General features: G+C 43.4%; 1 long non-coding RNA gene across 2 annotated transcripts; it reads right to left on the reverse strand.

Moving 5' to 3' along the window:
• Positions 1 to 6,259: 6,259 nt before the first annotated feature.
• On the reverse strand, positions 6,260 to 8,194 carry LOC133569856 (uncharacterized). Of its 2 annotated transcripts, XR_009809945.1 has the most exons (5): positions 8,067 to 8,194; positions 6,981 to 7,055; positions 6,720 to 6,784; positions 6,480 to 6,574; positions 6,260 to 6,384 (listed from the first exon to the last, which is right to left on the reverse strand). It is a non-coding gene; the product is annotated as an uncharacterized LOC133569856 (long non-coding RNA). The 2 variants fall into 2 exon arrangements; XR_009809944.1 differs by lacking the exon at positions 6,981 to 7,055 and having other exon boundaries at positions 8,067 to 8,178.
• Positions 8,195 to 17,978: the final 9,784 nt, after the last annotated feature.

The following is a 17,978-nucleotide window of genomic DNA, read 5'->3' on the forward strand; positions in this document are numbered from 1 at the left end:
CTTAAATTTTTGTTTAGTACAGTAGCATCGCTAACCCAACAAGGGACTCCTCCCAGTAGCTCCACCCACTCGACAAATGACTTTATGAATTTGTTTAATGAGAAAATTTAACTCATTCGAAAGGATATTTAAGACAACACATCCCAGCTACAACTGGCTTTTATTAATATAGGTACGAATGTATGTACGACGGACATTGCCCTCCAAAATAGTCTTTCTCTTTTTGATGAAATAACATTAGAAGAATTGTTACAACGTGTAAATGGAATAAAACAAACAACATGTTTACTTGACCCACTTCCTGGGAAACTTATCAAGGGGCTTTTTGTTTTATTAGGTCCATCAGTGCTAAATATTATAAACTTATCACTTTCCTCGGGCACTGTTCCCCTAGCATTCAAAAAAGCGGTTATTCATCCTCTCCTTAAAAGACCTAACCTCGATCCTGACCTCATGGTAACTACCACCCGGTGTCCCGCCTTCTGTTTATTTTGAAAATCCTCCCCCAAAAATTGTTGCAGAGCAGCTAAATGAACACTTAGCGTCTAACAATCTGTGTGAACCCTTTCAATCCGGTTTCAGGGCAAATCACTCTACGGAGACAGCTCTTGCAAAAGAGACTAATGATTGCTAACGATGGATGCATGTTGTTGCTACTTGATCTTCGCGCTGCTTTCGATACCGTCTATCATAATATTTTATTAGAGCGTATCAAAACACGAATTGGTATGTCAGACTTAGCCTTGTCTTGGTTTAACTCTTATCTTACTGATAGGATGCAGTGGGTCTCCCATAACAATGTGACCTCGGACTACGTTAAGTTAATGTGTGGGGTTCCCTGCGGTTTGGTTCTTGGCCCTGAACTCTTCATCATCTACATGCTACCGCTAGGTGACATCATACGCAAATACGGTGTTAGCTTTCACTGTTATGCTGATGACACCCAACTCTACATGCTCCTAAAGCTGACCAACATCCCAGATTGAAGTCAGCTGGAGCGTGTCTTAATGAAATTAAACAATTGATGTCTGATAACTTTTCGCATCTCAACAATAGGGAAACGGAAAAGCTGATTAGCCGTCCTGCTAGACACCGACACCTATTTAATAATACAACTTTAACATTTGACAACCAAACAATTACACAAGGTGACCCTGTAAAGAATCTGCGTATTATCTTCGACCCAACTCTCTCGTTTGAGTCACAAATCAAGTGTTACCAAAACGGCCTTCTTTCATCTCCGTAATATCGCTAAAATGCGTTCCATTTTGTCCACTAGCGTCGCTGAGATCATTGCTTTTGTCCTCTCCAAGGTTCTCATAGTCATCATTGTAACCGACGTCCCACTGGGTGTGAGTTTTCCTTGCCCTTATGTGGGCCTACCGAGGATGTCGTAGTGGTTTGTGCAGCCCTTTGAGACACTAGTGATTTAGGGCTATATAAGTAAACATTGATTGATTGATTGATTATTTGTGCGTTCCTTACGTCTCGTTTTTAGGTTTAATTTAAACACACATTAAAGTTTTCTATACACAAAAACACTTTACACAGAATCTGATCAGTATTGTTTGCCATTTTTCTTTCTTCACTCCGCCAAAAAGGAACTCAACTCTGACCTAAAAATGGAGGTACGTGCTGTCAGACCCCTAACCACGCGAGCGCCTTGAAAAAAAGTGACGACTGTCGGAAAATATTAAGGGGGATGTCAGGTAAATGTGAGCTAGCAAGATAGAGTTTGTCTTTGTATCTCTTGGTGTCAGCAATGAAAGAGTAAACAGAGTTAAGAGAGTTGGCAAGGAACCCACGAAAGCGAGTGTGGGCAGGGGGTGAGCAAGGGATGGAGGGGGTGTGTGGGGGGGTATACAGGTACGAATCCCCATTGCCTGTCTCTCTGGAATGACTGCGACGACCATCAAATGCTGTTATGTCAACACATGCCAATTCATCTTCACATGGTAAACTGACATCAACGTGGTGAGACTTCACCAAGCAGACAAGCAAGGAAGCAGAAAAAAGGAGATTTTTTTTTTTTTTTTTGCTCAGGCATTGTGATTATTCCTTTGTGTCCCGTTTCCCTACTCCCTGCCTTTTACACTGTAAAGGTAGATTTTTTCTTCCCAAAGCTAAAAGTGGTGTGCTTTTTTTCTACTCCCAAAGTGCATTCCCATCCGAAATCACGTCTGCCTCCTCTTCCTCGTCTTTTCTTCTGCATCCCCCAAGATTTCTCCTTCCCTACCTCTTATTCTTATACCAACATTACGTTTTTCATAAGGTTTTAAGGGAGTGAATAGAACAGGGGTGCCCAAAGTGGGGCTCCGGGGAAAAATCTGGCCTATCAAGTCGCAGAAGGGTGTCTTCCCAATTGTAACACATATTCAAACTGACCTCTTTCAAGCTCACTAGGGGCATCCTGATATTGATATCGGATATCAGCCTGATATCAGCATTAGATAATATTGTCTTGCATGTAAAATGTCCGATACAAGCAGTCCTGCAGGGTGTTTACTTGTGAAAAGGTAGACAGACAGTAAACATCTAAATGTCCTCCAATTTGTGTTGTCCCAATACCAATAGGTAGGTACCGGTACCATTACTAAAAATGTTTTGATACTTTTTGGTACTTTTCGATGCTTTTCCAAAATAAAGGGTACCACAAAAAATTGCATTATTGGCTTTATTTTAACAACAAATCTTATAATACATCAAACATATGTTTCCTATTGCAAATTTGTCATTAAATAAAATAGTGAACATACTAGACAACTTGTCTTTTGTTAGTAAGTAAACAAACAAAGGCTCCTAATTAGTCAACTGACGTATGCAGTAACTAATTTTGTCATTCATCATTCTGTTATTTTGTCAAATAATAGAATGGTACTTTTCAGAAGCGGTATAGTATCGAATATGATTCATTAGTATCGCGGTACTATACTAATACTGGTACACCAAACAACACTACTTCCAATGAGTACAAAATTACATCTATTTTAGTCAAGTCATTTACAAAAGGTAAACATTATAAGCTAGAAACTACTAGCAGCTTGCAGCTACTCAACACCTGAGCATACAAGCTAGACACACGTAATGATCATCAATTCGGATGAAAATCGCTAAGATTGTATCAATATGATACCCTTATCAATCCCGGTATTTGTCGGTATTCTTGTCGGTGCTATATGTAATATGATGGAAATAATGATATGAAAAAAATGCATTTTAAATAGCATTTCTATGAGACATCGCCAACATGATGAACTTTAAAGGCCTACTGAAATGAGATTTTCTTATTTAAACGGGGATAGCAGGTCCATTCTATGTGTCATACTTGATCATTTTGAGATATTGCCATATTTCTGCTGAAAGGATTTAGTAGAAAACATCGACGATAAAGTTTGCAATTTTTGGTCGCTAATGAAAAAGCCTTGCCTTTACCGGAAGTAGCAGATAATGTGGGCGTGACGTCACCGGTTATGGAGCTCCTCACATCCTCATATTGTTTACAATCATGGCCACCATCAGCGAAAGCGATTCGGACCGAGAAAGCAACGATTTCCCCATTAATTTGAGCGAGGATGAAAGATTTGTGGATGAGGATAGTGAGAGTGAAGGACTAGAAAAAAAAAAGACAGGGCAGTGGGAGCGATTCAGATGTTATTAGACACATTTACTAGGATAATTCTGGAAAATCCCTTATCTGCTTATTGTGTTACTAGTGTTTTAGTGAGATTATATAGTCGTACCTGAAAATCGGAGGGGTGACCGCCAGTGTCTCTGAGGGAAGCCACGTTTCTCGAAGAGGCGAAGCGAAGGCAGCCGGTCGGGCCAGGCTCATTTTTTTTCCCCCTCCTCCACGGTGGAAGCATCCTACGTTCGAGGGCGGCCGTTCAAAAGAGGCAAGAGAGTCCGCAGCAGCTGCCTCCTTGACAGGTGAACGAGGAAAGGCGCGAGCTCCGCTCATGTCTACGGTAAGAGCCGACTTATTACCACAATTTTCTCACCGTAACCTGCCGGTTGACATATGGTAGGGAACCATGTTCGCTTGACCGCTCTGTTCCATACTAAAGCTTCACCTTCGGGAATGTAAACAAGGAAACACCAGCTGTGTTTGTGTTGCTAAAGGCAGCCACAATACACCGCTTCCCACCTACATCTTTCTTCTTTGACGTCTCCATTATTGATTGAACAAATTGCAAAAGATTCAGCAACACAGATGTCCAGAATACTGTGTAATTATGCGATTAAAGCAGACGACTTAAAGCTGGGATCGGGCTGGAACAAAATGTCCGCTACAATCCGTGACGTCACATCATAACGACGTTTTCAAAAGGATACCCATCCATCCATCCATTTTCTACCGCTTATTCCCTTTCGGGGTCGCGGGGGGCGCTGGCGCCTATCTCAGCTACAATCGGGCAGAAGGCAGGGTACACCCTGGACAAGTCGCCACCTCATCGCAGGGCCAACACAGATTGAGAGACAACATTCACACTCACATTCACACACTAGGGCCAATTTAGTGTTACCAATCAACCTATCCCCAGGTGCATGTCTTTGGAAGTGGGAGGAAACCGGAGTACCCGGAGGGAAGCAGACGACTTAAAGCTGGGATCGGGCTGGAACATAATGTCCGCTACAATCCGTGACGTCACATCATACCGACGTTTTCAAAAGGATACTTCGCGCGAAATTTAAAATTGCAATTTAGTAAACTAAAAAGGCCGTATTGGCATGTGTTGCAATGGTAATATTTCATCATTGATATATAAACTATCAGACTGCGTTGTCGGTAGTAATGGGTTTCAGTAGGCCTTTAAGATCTAAGAACAGGGGAGTCTTTTATTAACAGCTATTTTTTTAGGTCTTAAAGAAGTCAAACATGTGTGCAGTGTAAGGTGAAATCCAGTTATACTATATTCTTGTAAAGACCACACAGATCCCTGGCTCTGTTTCCATTTCATTAAGAACACTCACCTGGAAATATTTATGTATGGCATGCAGGCACAAAACACAGATCTGTTACGAGAAATATATTATCAAATATATCATATAAATCAATTAATACACTTAGCATGTAAAGTGGGTGTGCATTGTGTTACAATAGGAATGTTTTATGTGTTATGTTGCACATGGATGTATTTGAGTGACGGACGGGAAGTCATGCTGAGTGTTAACAACTACTGATGAATGTGTGTGTGTAGTGTGTACTATATACAAAACCCAAAACCAGTGAAGTTGGCACGTTATGTAAATCGTAAATAAAAACAGAATACAATGATTTGCAAATCCTTTTCAACCTATATTCAATTGAATAGACTGCAAAGACAAGATACTAACGTTCGAACTGAGAAACTTTGTAATTTTTTTGCAAATGTTTGCTCATTTTGAATTTGATGCCTGCAACATGTTTCAAAAAAGCTGGCAGAAGTGGCAAAAAAGACTGAGAAAGTGTAGGAATGCTCATCAAACACTTTTTTGGAACATCTCACAGGTGAACAGGCTAATTGGAAACAGGTGGGTGCCATGATAAGGTTCTCATAGTCATCATTGTCACCGACGTCCCACAGGGTGTAAGTTTTCCTTGCCCTTATGTGGGCCTACCGAGGATGTCGTAGTGGTTTGTGTTGTGGTTTGTGCAGCCCTTTGAGACACTACCCAGTGGGCACAGAGACGTTTAATTAACGTTGAAACAACGTTACTTTCCCGTGTTGAAACAACGTTCGATTTGGGTTGAAAATGAAAGTTTGATCAACGTTTAAATACAGACGTTGAATCAACGTCAATGTTTCAACGTTGATTCAACTTTCAGTTTCTACCTAACAGAGAGGTATAATCAACGTTACTTTCTCGTGTTGAAATAACGTTGGATTCGGGTTGAAAATTAAAGTTGGATCAACGTTTAAAATACCGACGTTAAATCAACGTCAATGTTTCAACGTTGATTCAACTTTCAGTTTCTACCTAACAGAGACGTTTAATCAACTTTGAAACAATGTTACTTTCCCGTGTTGAAATAACGTTGGATTTGGGTTGAAAATTAAAGTTGGATCAACGTTTAAATACCGACGTAGAATCTACGTCAGTGTTTCAACGTTGATTCAACTTTCAGTTTCAACCTAAGATCAACCAACCAATTATCAACGTAATATCAACCAATATATAAATATAATTAAAGACAACAAAACATAGTGCATATATAGCTCCAGGCTGAATCCTGTTAATGCAAAATTAAAATTAAGTACAAAGAAAATGGAGAATGTCAATCGATATAATTATTTATTTAGCCTGTGATGCCCATCCTATTCCTCCCTTCCGTCCAGGGGCATATTTCAGTTTATTTTTTATGGACCATCGTTTCGGTCCCCTTCTGGGTATCCAAGACACTAGCTGTAAACAGGCAAAAAGAATACAAATTAATTAAGGGAGCATGTGATCTACCCCAATCAAGTTGATGTAATTATTAAACACACACAAAAACTCACCTGTGACTACATCAAGCAGCTTCGTCTCGGCAAAGCAATTTTTTCCCCCTCTCCCCTTCATGTTCAGATTGGACATTAATTCATTTGTCATGAGCCTGAAATTGAACACGCAAGTCATACATTCAGGCCAAAAAGTACGGAATTTTGCATTGTTATAATTCCCAATCTAGCACTCATAGGTTAGAATTTGGGTCTTACATCGCCTATTTTTAATATATATGTAGAGAAAGAGGAACATACCTGTCCATGATGGTGCTTAAACAGCTCTTTAAGTCATATCCACCAATCTTTGAGAGCCTGGCTGTCTGCAAATATACAAGAGAATGTGTTTAGCATACACTGGGGGAAGGGGCTAGCAAACACATACATACATTCAAGTATAGGGCCTGTTTTATCTACGTGTTTTATCTACACAATTTCATAACCTGAAATTTCTACCTAAATACAATAATATTTCCGATGTAAAAACAGCTACACACTTATAATGTTATACTTACTTACCAGCAAGTCTTTCTTGCTTGGTTGAGTTTTTATCAACTCGTCAAGGTCGAGTAGTTCCTCCACTGTCTCCAATTTCTGCACATGGAAGGACATTTTTATCAAAAAATTATCCTTTTTGGTATTATATGTATCATAGCAAGTGTACTGTGTCGTTCCATATATGCATAAACTGAAATCATTGGTACATTGCCTTGCATTAACGTTCTGCTTTTCAGTGACCGGTAGTGGTACCAGATGAAACGTGGGGAAGGGTATGTTTTTTTTGGAAAAAAAAAAGAGATTGTTTAGTAAAAACTGAAAAATAAATAGTTTGTTCTCCTAACGTTTATAAAAAAAAAGTTTGCTCCTCTAAGCTCTGCAAAAAAAAAAAGTTGGTTGCCTTCTTGTGCCAAGAGAAAAAACTTTGTACCCCCCAAAAATTTCTGCGCTCTGTGCAGTCTTCTATTTTCAATCATAAAACATATTTCAACAAAATCTGTCTGGATATTTTATTGTCATATATTTTAGTATACATGTTGGTCAACCGGTCAACAGTGAAACCATTTGGAAGTTTCAATACTTGACAAAAGCTCTTGTAATAGCAGTACTGGCCTTATCAGTAAAATAAAAAAATAAGTAAAGATCATAGCATTTAATATTACATGGATCCTTTTATGGGCGACCCGTGGACTTGCCTTTTGAGACAAAGCCTTGCTAACAAGTCAAACTAATTAAAAAGTGCCTGTACTTAAAATAAACTGGCAACATTTTAAATAAACATTAAAATGAGCCAGAAAAACCTAACTGCCATCCAGACGGGTGTTTTGAAGATCAAAATCAAGAGGAAGTAAATTAATACAGTGACTGGCGCGGCTGTAAAAGACAATGGGTACAGAAGCAAAAATAATTGTTTGTTTTGTGTTAGCCTGAAAAAACAATTGTTTGCTTTTGGGCAGGTGGGGATAAAATGTGTTAGTTGTCTGCTTGGGGAGAAAAAAAAAGTTTGCTTGGTTTATACGGTCAAAATAAAAGTTTTCCTGCAACCCTCTTGTGAAAGGGCCAACATTATATCGATATAAATAACCAGTATTATCTCAAGGTACAAACCTGAATTTTTACGGACGTCGATGGTTTTCTTTGCAGTGAAATAGTTCGATTTCCAATTCAAATCTTCGCTCTTCGTCTTGCTTGCTTGATTGAAAAGGAAGTACTTCAGCACGCATGCGCACAAGCTTGGCTTTTAGTTCACGCTGCCATCAAGCGGCGGTTTCGTTGAAAACTGTCGCAAATGGCCGATGCGCGCAGAATGGTTGGCAAGTTGAATTGTACACGTTGAAACGACGTTGAAACGACGTTGAAAAGACGATGTCCCCCAATAATGAAAACAAACCAGATTTGCATCATATGGCGTGGTGGGGTCAGTTGGTTGTGATTTGGTCGGGATACGGTTGAGTGACGTCGCGACGTTGAACTAAGGACGGGTGCCCACTGGGTAGTGATTTAGGGTTATATAAGTAAACATTGATTGATTGATGATTGATGATTGGGTATCTAAAAGCAGCTTCCATGAAATATTCAGTCATTCACAAACAAGGATGGTGTGAGGGTCACCACTTTGTGAACAAATGCCTGATTAAATTGTCACACAGTTATAGAACAACATTTCTCAATCATCTATTGCAAGGAATTTAGAGATTTCACCATCTACTATTCGTAATATAGTCAAAAGGTTAAGAGAATCTGGAGAAATCACTGCAAGTATGCAATGATACTACGGACCTTCGATTCCTTCGGCAATACTGCATCAAAAACCGACATCAGTGTGTAAAGGATATCACTACATGGGCTCAGGAACACTTCAAAAAACCACTGTCAGTAACTGCAGTTTGTCGCTACATCTGCAATTGCAAGTTAAAACTCTACTATGCAAAGCCGAAACCATTTATCAACAACACCCAGAAACGCTGGCAGCTTTGTTGGGCCCAATCTCATCTAAGATGGACTGATGCAAAGTGGGAAAGTGTTCTGTGGTCTGATGAGTTCACATTTCAATTTTTTGGGGGAAACTGTGGACGTTGTGTCCTCCGGAATAAAGACGAAAAGAACCATACGGTTTGTTTTAGGCGCAACGTTCAAAAGCCAGCATCTGTGATGGTATGGTGGTGTATTAGTGCCCGAGGCATGGGTAACTTACCCATCTGTAAAGGACCATTAATGCTGAAAGGCACATACATGTTTTGGATGGCAGCGCTTAGATGCTGCCATCTAAGCGCCGTCTTTTTCATGGACACCCCTGCTTATTTCAGCAAGACGATGCCAAGCTATGTGTTGCAACAGCGTGGCTACATAGTAAAAGAGTGCAGGTACTGACTGGCCTGCCTGTAGTGCAGACCCGTCTCCCATTTAAAATGGGGGTCCGGAGACCCCCGGACTGTTGAACAACTTAAGCTGTACATCAAGCAAGAATGGGAAATAATTCCACCGGAACAGCTTCAAAAGTGGGTGTCCTCAGTTCACAAACATTTACTGAGTTTTGTTAAAAGAAAGGCCATGTAACACAGTGGTAAAAATGCCCATGTGCCAACTTTTTTACGATGTGTTAAACAACATGCTAACTTCACTGGTTTTGGGTTTTGTAGACTGGCCTGCTTGTAGTCCAGCCCTGTCTCCCGTTGAAAATGTGGGGGGCATTATGAAGCATAAAATACAACAACGGACAACTGCTGGACAACTTAAGCTGTACATCAAGCAAGAATTTGGAAGACATTCCACCTGAAAAGCTTCGAAAATTGGTCTCCTCAGTTTCCAAACGCTTACTGTTTTGGGAAATAAAGTTTCTCAGTTTTAACATTAAATATCTTGTCTTTGCAAAGTGTTCAATTGAATATAAAATATCTGGGTTTTTTTTACGATTCACACCTCATGCCACTGGTTTTGGGTTTTGTAAATAAAAAGACTCAGTGAGCCATTATTATGCTCAATCGTCCAGTTTGTAGTCAATAGAGAGAACAAACTAAAAATATGTATGCAAGGTGTCTTTTAATGACATGCAAACGCGATGTCACACGGCAATCAGAGACCTGTCAGTCTCAGTGGATGCTATCTTGCTTCAGAGCAACTTTATGAATTATTACATTACCTCAATGTTTTATTAGTGGATTAATATTGGCCTTTGGATTAATGGATCGCTACTAATATTGATAACACACGGTCTTCACTCATCGTGAGTAAGGGGGGTTCACTTTGAACTGACACAGCGTGTGAGACTTTGGTGAACTTTTGAGGAGGAAATATTGTTGTGTTACAAACTTTTGTGTAGTGTAGCTCCCTTACTTGTTAAAAGTGATTTCAACGTGTAGCAGTGGTAGCTGAACTGAATGTGTCACAGCGCGGGCTCGAACCGGCTTTTCTATGGCAGCTGGGTCTGCCAGCCCTTCCGTTGGCAGTGCGCCAAGACACACCCCTGCTTGCGCTGGCCGCATTACGCCCACATGCCAAAAAGGATGCGGGCAATCCGCAATCAACACTCCTGGGACTGATGAGGAGGCGTTGTATTTAGACCAGTGGATCCAAGGATCTTCGCCGGAACTTAGTGTTCTGTACCCTAGTAAGCACCCCTTCTCTGGCTTCTATCCTGTGTACTCGCTCTCCCCTTGTAACTTCCTTGTTTCCTTGTCTGATGTCCAAGTTGTCCTACCACTGTGCTTTCCCGAGTTTCTCCTGTGATCCCCTGTTGTTCCCCTTTGATTCTGGAATGCCTCCCTTCATCCTCGACCTCCACTTGGACACGGACCTCTGACACCTCGCCATTCTCGCTGACTATCTCCGCCTGCTCACGAACTGCCGTCCTGCCTTATTCCTTCTCTTCGTTCAACATTTGGTAAAACACTACAGCTAATCACACACATAGACTCACACACACACTTTTGAATTAGTCACACTCCATTCATTTGTTCAATTAAATATATTGTTCTTCATTTATTAAACCATATTGTTTATTTATATAATAAATACATGAAGCAATATTGCCATATTCTGTGCCATCACAACTCCCTTCTGTAAAAAAAAAAACTGAATGTAAGCGTTTGTTTACAGTGTGCAATAATAATTTCGGTCAGCTGGAACAAATAAAAGCCAATAGCAGTATTGTTAGACCAGAATCTTCCCGGTCCTCATGTACCATCCTAATTGGGAGCCGATACCTAAAAATACCAGTACTCCGTATTCGGGTTGAACAGTATACCTGTACTAATGAAGTACCACAGTACTAATCAATCAACACATAATCAATCAATCATCAATCAATGTTTACTTATATAGTGTCATGACACGGAGTCGAACCCGCGTTTCCTCGGCGGCTGGAGCTGCGGCCGCCTCTGCTGACAGCGCGCCAAGATGCGCCTCCTTTGACAGCGCACTCAGACTTGTCCCCACTCGTGCTGAGGGCAGCACGCCTGCGCAGCAACAAGCCTGTGGTCAATCAACAATCGACACACCTGAACTTGATGAAAGGGAGCGGCATAAAGACCAGCAGACCCAAGGAACCTTTGCCAGAACGTCGCTAACCTTCCCGTAAGCTTCACGTCTGGCATCCCCTTCCCCGTGATTTCCTCACCTTTGCTTTGCTCTCTCTCTGTGTATCCCTGGTTCATGTCTCTTTGTGTGTTCACAGTGACTCCCCTGCCTTCCGTGATCAAGCCTTGTCCTTCGACATCCAACCGGATTCCTGACTGCCCTCCTCGATCCACGACCTCCCTGCTCGGACCCAGACTACACTGCCTCGCTCCTCCCCACGACCCATTGCCTGTCCACGAACTGCCTCTTCGTCTTGCCCCACGTGATTCGACGAAAGATTACAACCAACACTCACAGACAACAACCCTGGGTAACATTTACATTATTAATATTACACATAGTCACACTCATTCACTTAGAGTAGCATACACATGTCATATATTTATCAAAGGTTTAAAATAAACCTTGAAAGAACCGCAGTTCTGTCCTGGTTGTCGCCTCCTTCCCTTTGAACATAACAGTACGTTCTGGCCAACAACATGTCGGAACCAGGTGACAACGGTAAGCCCCAGCCCCGGACATCCAGATCCTCCGACCTGGCAATCCTTAGCTCCGTGGTTAGCGAACATCAGGTTCGTTTTTCTGCCCTTGAGGACAAATTAGAGAGAGACTTTACCCGACTACATTCCAGACTGGACAACATCTGCCCTGGGGCCAGTCCAGGACCTGTGGAACCCCCACATGCTTCTCCAGTCAGAAGACCTGAACACAGTATTCTGGAACGAGAGCCCAGAATTGCCAGCCCTAGACCCTTTGAGGGGGACTTTGAACTATGTCGAGGGTTTTTGGTACAATGTGACCTCATCTTTCGTCACCAGCCCTCCCGCTATTCCTCCGATGGTGCCAAGATTGCATTTATATTTTCTTTGCTTTCCGGCCCGGCTCTCAAGTGGGCTACTGCCGCAGTCGACAGGACCATGGGGCTCAACTCCGACTATTCTGCATTCCGTGTGGAATTTCAGGCTGTTTTTGATCACCCCAAGGATGGGGGAGACGCGGCCGGACGTCTGCACTCCATCTCACAGGGCTCACGTTCCGTGGCAGCCTATACCCTGGAATTCCGGACCCTGGCGGCGGACAGCGGTTGGGGGGACAGGGCACTCCAAAGCGCATTCCGTCGCGGCCTCTCTGAAGAGATTAAAGATGGTCTGCTGAGAGACAGACCTCTTTCCTGCAAAGACCTCATTAAACTGGCCCTCCAATTTGACTTAAGACTTTGTGAGCGAGCAGCAGAGCGAGACCAGAGAGCTGCCTCCAGGAGCCAAACTCTGCCTACCTTCAAGGCAGAAGTGGAACCAGACCGTTCCTCTAATACCACTACTATCCAGGTGAACCATACCTTATTCCCCCGTAATGAAGAAAATCCAGACATACTGCTCCCCACTATTCTGGCCTGGGACAAGAGGAGCATTCAAGTACAGGCATTTGTGGACTCTGGAGCTGACGAAAGTCTTTTGGACTACAAGTTCGCCCGGCAGATGGGCATTCCCTTGATCTTCCTGGACAAGACGCTGCCAGCACAGGCCCTGGATGGACGGCCATTGGGCCCCATCAAATACCGCACGGAGCCCCTTTCCATGACCATTTCTGGTAACCATAAGGAGACCATCAGCCTATGGGTGCTGGAGGCTCCAGTAGCCCCACTTGTGCTTGGAAGATCTTGGCTTCGTCACCACAATCCCCATATTTCCTGGACTTCCGGCAGAATCCTAGCTTGGGGCACACCATGCATGGCCAACTGTCTTGGGTCGGCATCCCCACCGGTCCGCCAATCCACTACCCCGACTCCCAAGGCTGATCTATCCCTGGTTCCTGCTTGCTATCACGACCTAGCTGAGGTCTTCAGTAAGGTACGTGCTCTGGGACTACCCCCTCATAGGCCCTATGACTGTGCCATTGAATTACTCCCTAACGCTACCCTGCCGTCTAGTCGCCTTTACAGTTTGTCTCTTCCAGAGAAGGAGGCCATGAGGAAGTATATTTCGGAGGGTCTTGCCACGGGCATAATTACCCCGTCCAAGTCTCCACTGGCGGCGGGATTCTTTTTTGTGGCCAAGAAGGACGGGTCACTTCGGCCCTGCATTGATTACCGTCACCTCAACAACATTACCATCAAAAACAAGTACCCTCTTCCGCTACTCAACTCTTCCTTTGAGTCCTTGGCACCTGCAACCATATTCACCAAACTGGATCTTCGGAACGCCTATCACCTGGTACGTATCAGAAAGGGAGACGAGTGGAAAACTGCCTTCAACACCCATATGGGGCATTATGAGTATCGGGTAATGCCCTTTGGACTTACTAACGCACCTGCAGTTTTTCAAACACTAGTTAACGACATCCTCCGTGACATGCTGGATCAATTCGTGGTTGTGTACCTTGACGATATTCTGATTTTCTCCCGTAACCTCTCTGATCACCAGCAACATGTCCGACGTGTCCTGCAACGCCTCTTGGAAAATTGTCTATTTGTTAAGGCAGAAAAATGCTGCTTCCACTCCTCTTCGGTTGAATTCCTGGGATTTGTGGTCGAAAGGGGTCATATAAGACCCGACCCGAAGAAGGTGGAGGCCGTGGTGAAGTGGCCGCAACCAACCACAAGGACGGAACTTCGGAGGTTCCTCGGCTTTGCCAGCTTCTACCGACGATTCATCCAGAACTTCAGTAGGGTTGCGGCACCGCTCCACGCTCTCACGTCTACAAACGTGCCTTTCGTGTGGACTCTTTTGGCTAGGAAGGCCTTTGAGGAACTAAAGGAGCGTTTTGTTTCCGCCCCCATTCTAGTTCACCCCGACTTGGACACTGCCTTCTTGGTTGAGGTGGACGCCTCAGACTCGGGGATTGGGGCTATTCTCTCTCAAAGATCCAAGAGTGACAATTTGATTCACCCTGTTGCCTTCTTCTCTAGACGTCTGACTCAGGCCGAACAGAACTATGATGCTGGGAATAGAGAGTTATTGGTGGTCCACGAGGCCCTGGTGGAATGGAGACACTGGCTGGAAGGAGCTAGACACCAGTTCCAGATTCTGACCGACCACAGCAACCTTCTGCACATCCGAGCTGCAAAAAGAATCAACAATCGCCAGGCAAGGTGGCAGCAATTTTTCTCCCGCTTCAATTACGTGCTCTCTTTCAGACCAGGTTCCAAGAACACTAAGGCTGACGCTCTATCCCGGTTATTTGTAAGAGAGTCCACCTGTCCGTCAGAGGCGGAACCCATCCTTCCTCCCACTCGTATTGTGGGGATGGTAACCTGGAAGGTGGAGGACCTGGTAAAATCTGCGCTGCGTTCCAATCCAGGACCAGGAGGTGGACCACCCAACAAGCTGTTTGTCCATCAGGAGCTACGACCCAGAATCCTGGATTGGGGGCATTCCAGCCTGTTTTCTTGCCATCCAGGTTTTCAACGAACCCTATCACTGCTGCGAAGACGTTTTTGGTGGCCATCCATGGCCAAAGACACTCGTGAGTTCATCGCTGCTTGTTCTACTTGTGCCCGTAGCAAGACGTCACACAGGCCTCCTGCTGGTCTCCTTCACCCTCTCTCCATTCCTGCCCGTCCTTGGTCACACATTGCTCTGGATTTCGTCACGGGATTTCCAGCATCTAGAGGTAACACCACCATCTTAACTATTGTTGACCGTTTTTCCAAAGCAGCCCACTTCATTCCGCTCCGCAAGTTACCTTCTGCCTCAGAAACGTCTGAGCTTCTCACACAACACGTCGTCAAGCAACATGGTATCCCGGTGGATATCGTCTCTGACCGAGGCCCTCAGTTTACATCACAAATATGGAGAGCCTTCTGCAAGGGAATCGGGGCCTCGGTCAGCCTCACATCGGGATACCATCCCCAGAGCAACGGGCAGGCTGAGAGGGCGAACCAAAGCTTGGAGACCATGCTACGCTGTGTCGCCAGTCATCAACCTACGTCCTGGAGCAAATATTTGCCTTGGGTGGAGTTTTCCTATAACTCCTTGAAGAGCTCCGCTACCGGCATGTCTCCATTTGAGTGCTCGTTGGGTTATCAACCCCCCTTGTTTCCCCAACAGGAACTGGAAATCGCTGTGCCCTCGACTAGGGCTCATATTAGGCGGTGTCAGAGGGTGTGGAGAGCCGCTCGTGCGGCCTTAAAGAGGGCCTCTGAGAAGATGTGCCGCAACGCCAACCGTCATCGCATTCCAGCACCGTCGTATCAGCCAGGACAACAAGTTATGCTACTCACAAAGGACCTCAGCCTCCAGGTACCATCTAGAAAATTGGCGCCACGTTACGTTGGTCCTTTTGCCATCTTGTCCATCATAAATCCTGTGTCTGTCAAATTGGCTCTTCCACCCTCTGTCAAGCGGCACTCAGTGGTCCATGTGTCCCAGATTAAGCCGGTAGCGGAGAGTTCTCTGTCCCCTGCTACCCCTGCCCCTCCACCCTCGAGGTTCTTGCCGAATGGAGATCAGGTTTGGACGGTCAAGGAAATACTCAGGGTCCGTCGACAAGGTAGGGGGCTCGTTTATCTGGTGGACTGGGATGGATATGGGCCGGAAGACAGATCTTGGGTGCCTGCCTCCTATCTTGCCGACCCCTCTCTTCTGGAGGATTTCTACCGTGCCAATCCTGATGCTCCCCGGCGCTCGTCGGGGGCCTCGCATAAGGGGGGAGGTACTGTCATGACACGGAGTCGAACCCGCGTTTCCTCGGCGGCTGGAGCTGCGGCCGCCTCTGCTGACAGCGCGCCAAGATGCGCCTCCTTTGACAGCGCACTCAGACTTGTCCCCACTCGTGCTGAGGGCAGCACGCCTGCGCAGCAACAAGCCTGTGGTCAATCAACAATCGACACACCTGAACTTGATGAAAGGGAGCGGCATAAAGACCAGCAGACCCAAGGAACCTTTGCCAGAACGTCGCTAACCTTCCCGTAAGCTTCACGTCTGGCATCCCCTTCCCCGTGATTTCCTCACCTTTGCTTTGCTCTCTCTCTGTGTATCCCTGGTTCATGTCTCTTTGTGTGTTCACAGTGACTCCCCTGCCTTCCGTGATCAAGCCTTGTCCTTCGACATCCAACCGGATTCCTGACTGCCCTCCTCGATCCACGACCTCCCTGCTCGGACCCAGACTACACTGCCTCGCTCCTCCCCACGACCCATTGCCTGTCCACGAACTGCCTCTTCGTCTTGCCCCACGTGATTCGACGAAAGATTACAACCAACACTCACAGACAACAACCCTGGGTAACATTTACATTATTAATATTACACATAGTCACACTCATTCACTTAGAGTAGCATACACATGTCATATATTTATCAAAGGTTTAAAATAAACCTTGAAAGAACCGCAGTTCTGTCCTGGTTGTCGCCTCCTTCCCTTTGAACATAACATATAGCCCTGAATCACTAGTGTCTCAAAGGGCTGCACAAACCACAACACAAACCACTACGACAACCTCGGTAGGCCCACATAAGGGCAAGGAAAACTCACACCCAGTGGGACGTCGGTGACAATGATGACTATGAGAACCTTGGAGAGGACGAAAGCAATGGATGTCGAGCGGGTCGAACATGATACTGTGAAAGTTAAATCCATAATGGATCCAACACAGTCGCGAGAGTCCAGTCCAAAGCGGATCTAACAAATAGTATAATATATCTATATGTATATATATATATATATATATATATATATATATATATATATATATATATATATATATATATATATATATATATATATATATATATATATATATATATATATATATATATATATATAGTATACTATTTTTAATATAAAGCAGGTATACTGCTCAACCCGAATACGGAATACTGGTATTATACATATATATATATATATATGTATATATATATATATATATGTATATATATATATATATATATAATACTATTTTTAATTCATATATATATATATATATGAATTAAAAATAGTATTATATATATATATATGGTGGTGGTTTGTGCAGACCTTTGAGACACTAGTGATTTAGGGCTATATAAGTAAACATTGATTGATTGATATAAATATATATATATATATATATATATATATATATATATATATATATATATATGAATATATAAATGTGTATATATATATATATATATATATATATATATATATATATACATATATATACAAGCCTCGTTTCCATATGAGTTGGGAAATGGTGTTAGATGTAAATATTAACGGAATACAATGATTTGCATATCATTTTCAACCCATATTCAGTTGAATATGCTACAAAGACAACATATTTGATGTTCAAACTGATAAACATTTTTTTTTGCAAATAATCATTAACTTTAGAATTTGATGCCAGCAACTTGTGACAAAGAAGTTGGGAGAGGTGGCAATAAATACTGATAAAGTTGAGGAATGCTCATCCACCACTTATTTTGAACATCCCACAGGTGTGCAGGCTAATTGGGAACAGGT

This window comes from Nerophis ophidion, linkage group LG15 (assembly GCF_033978795.1).
Source record: "Nerophis ophidion isolate RoL-2023_Sa linkage group LG15, RoL_Noph_v1.0, whole genome shotgun sequence".
Classification (NCBI taxonomy): Eukaryota; Metazoa; Chordata; class Actinopteri; order Syngnathiformes; family Syngnathidae; genus Nerophis; species Nerophis ophidion.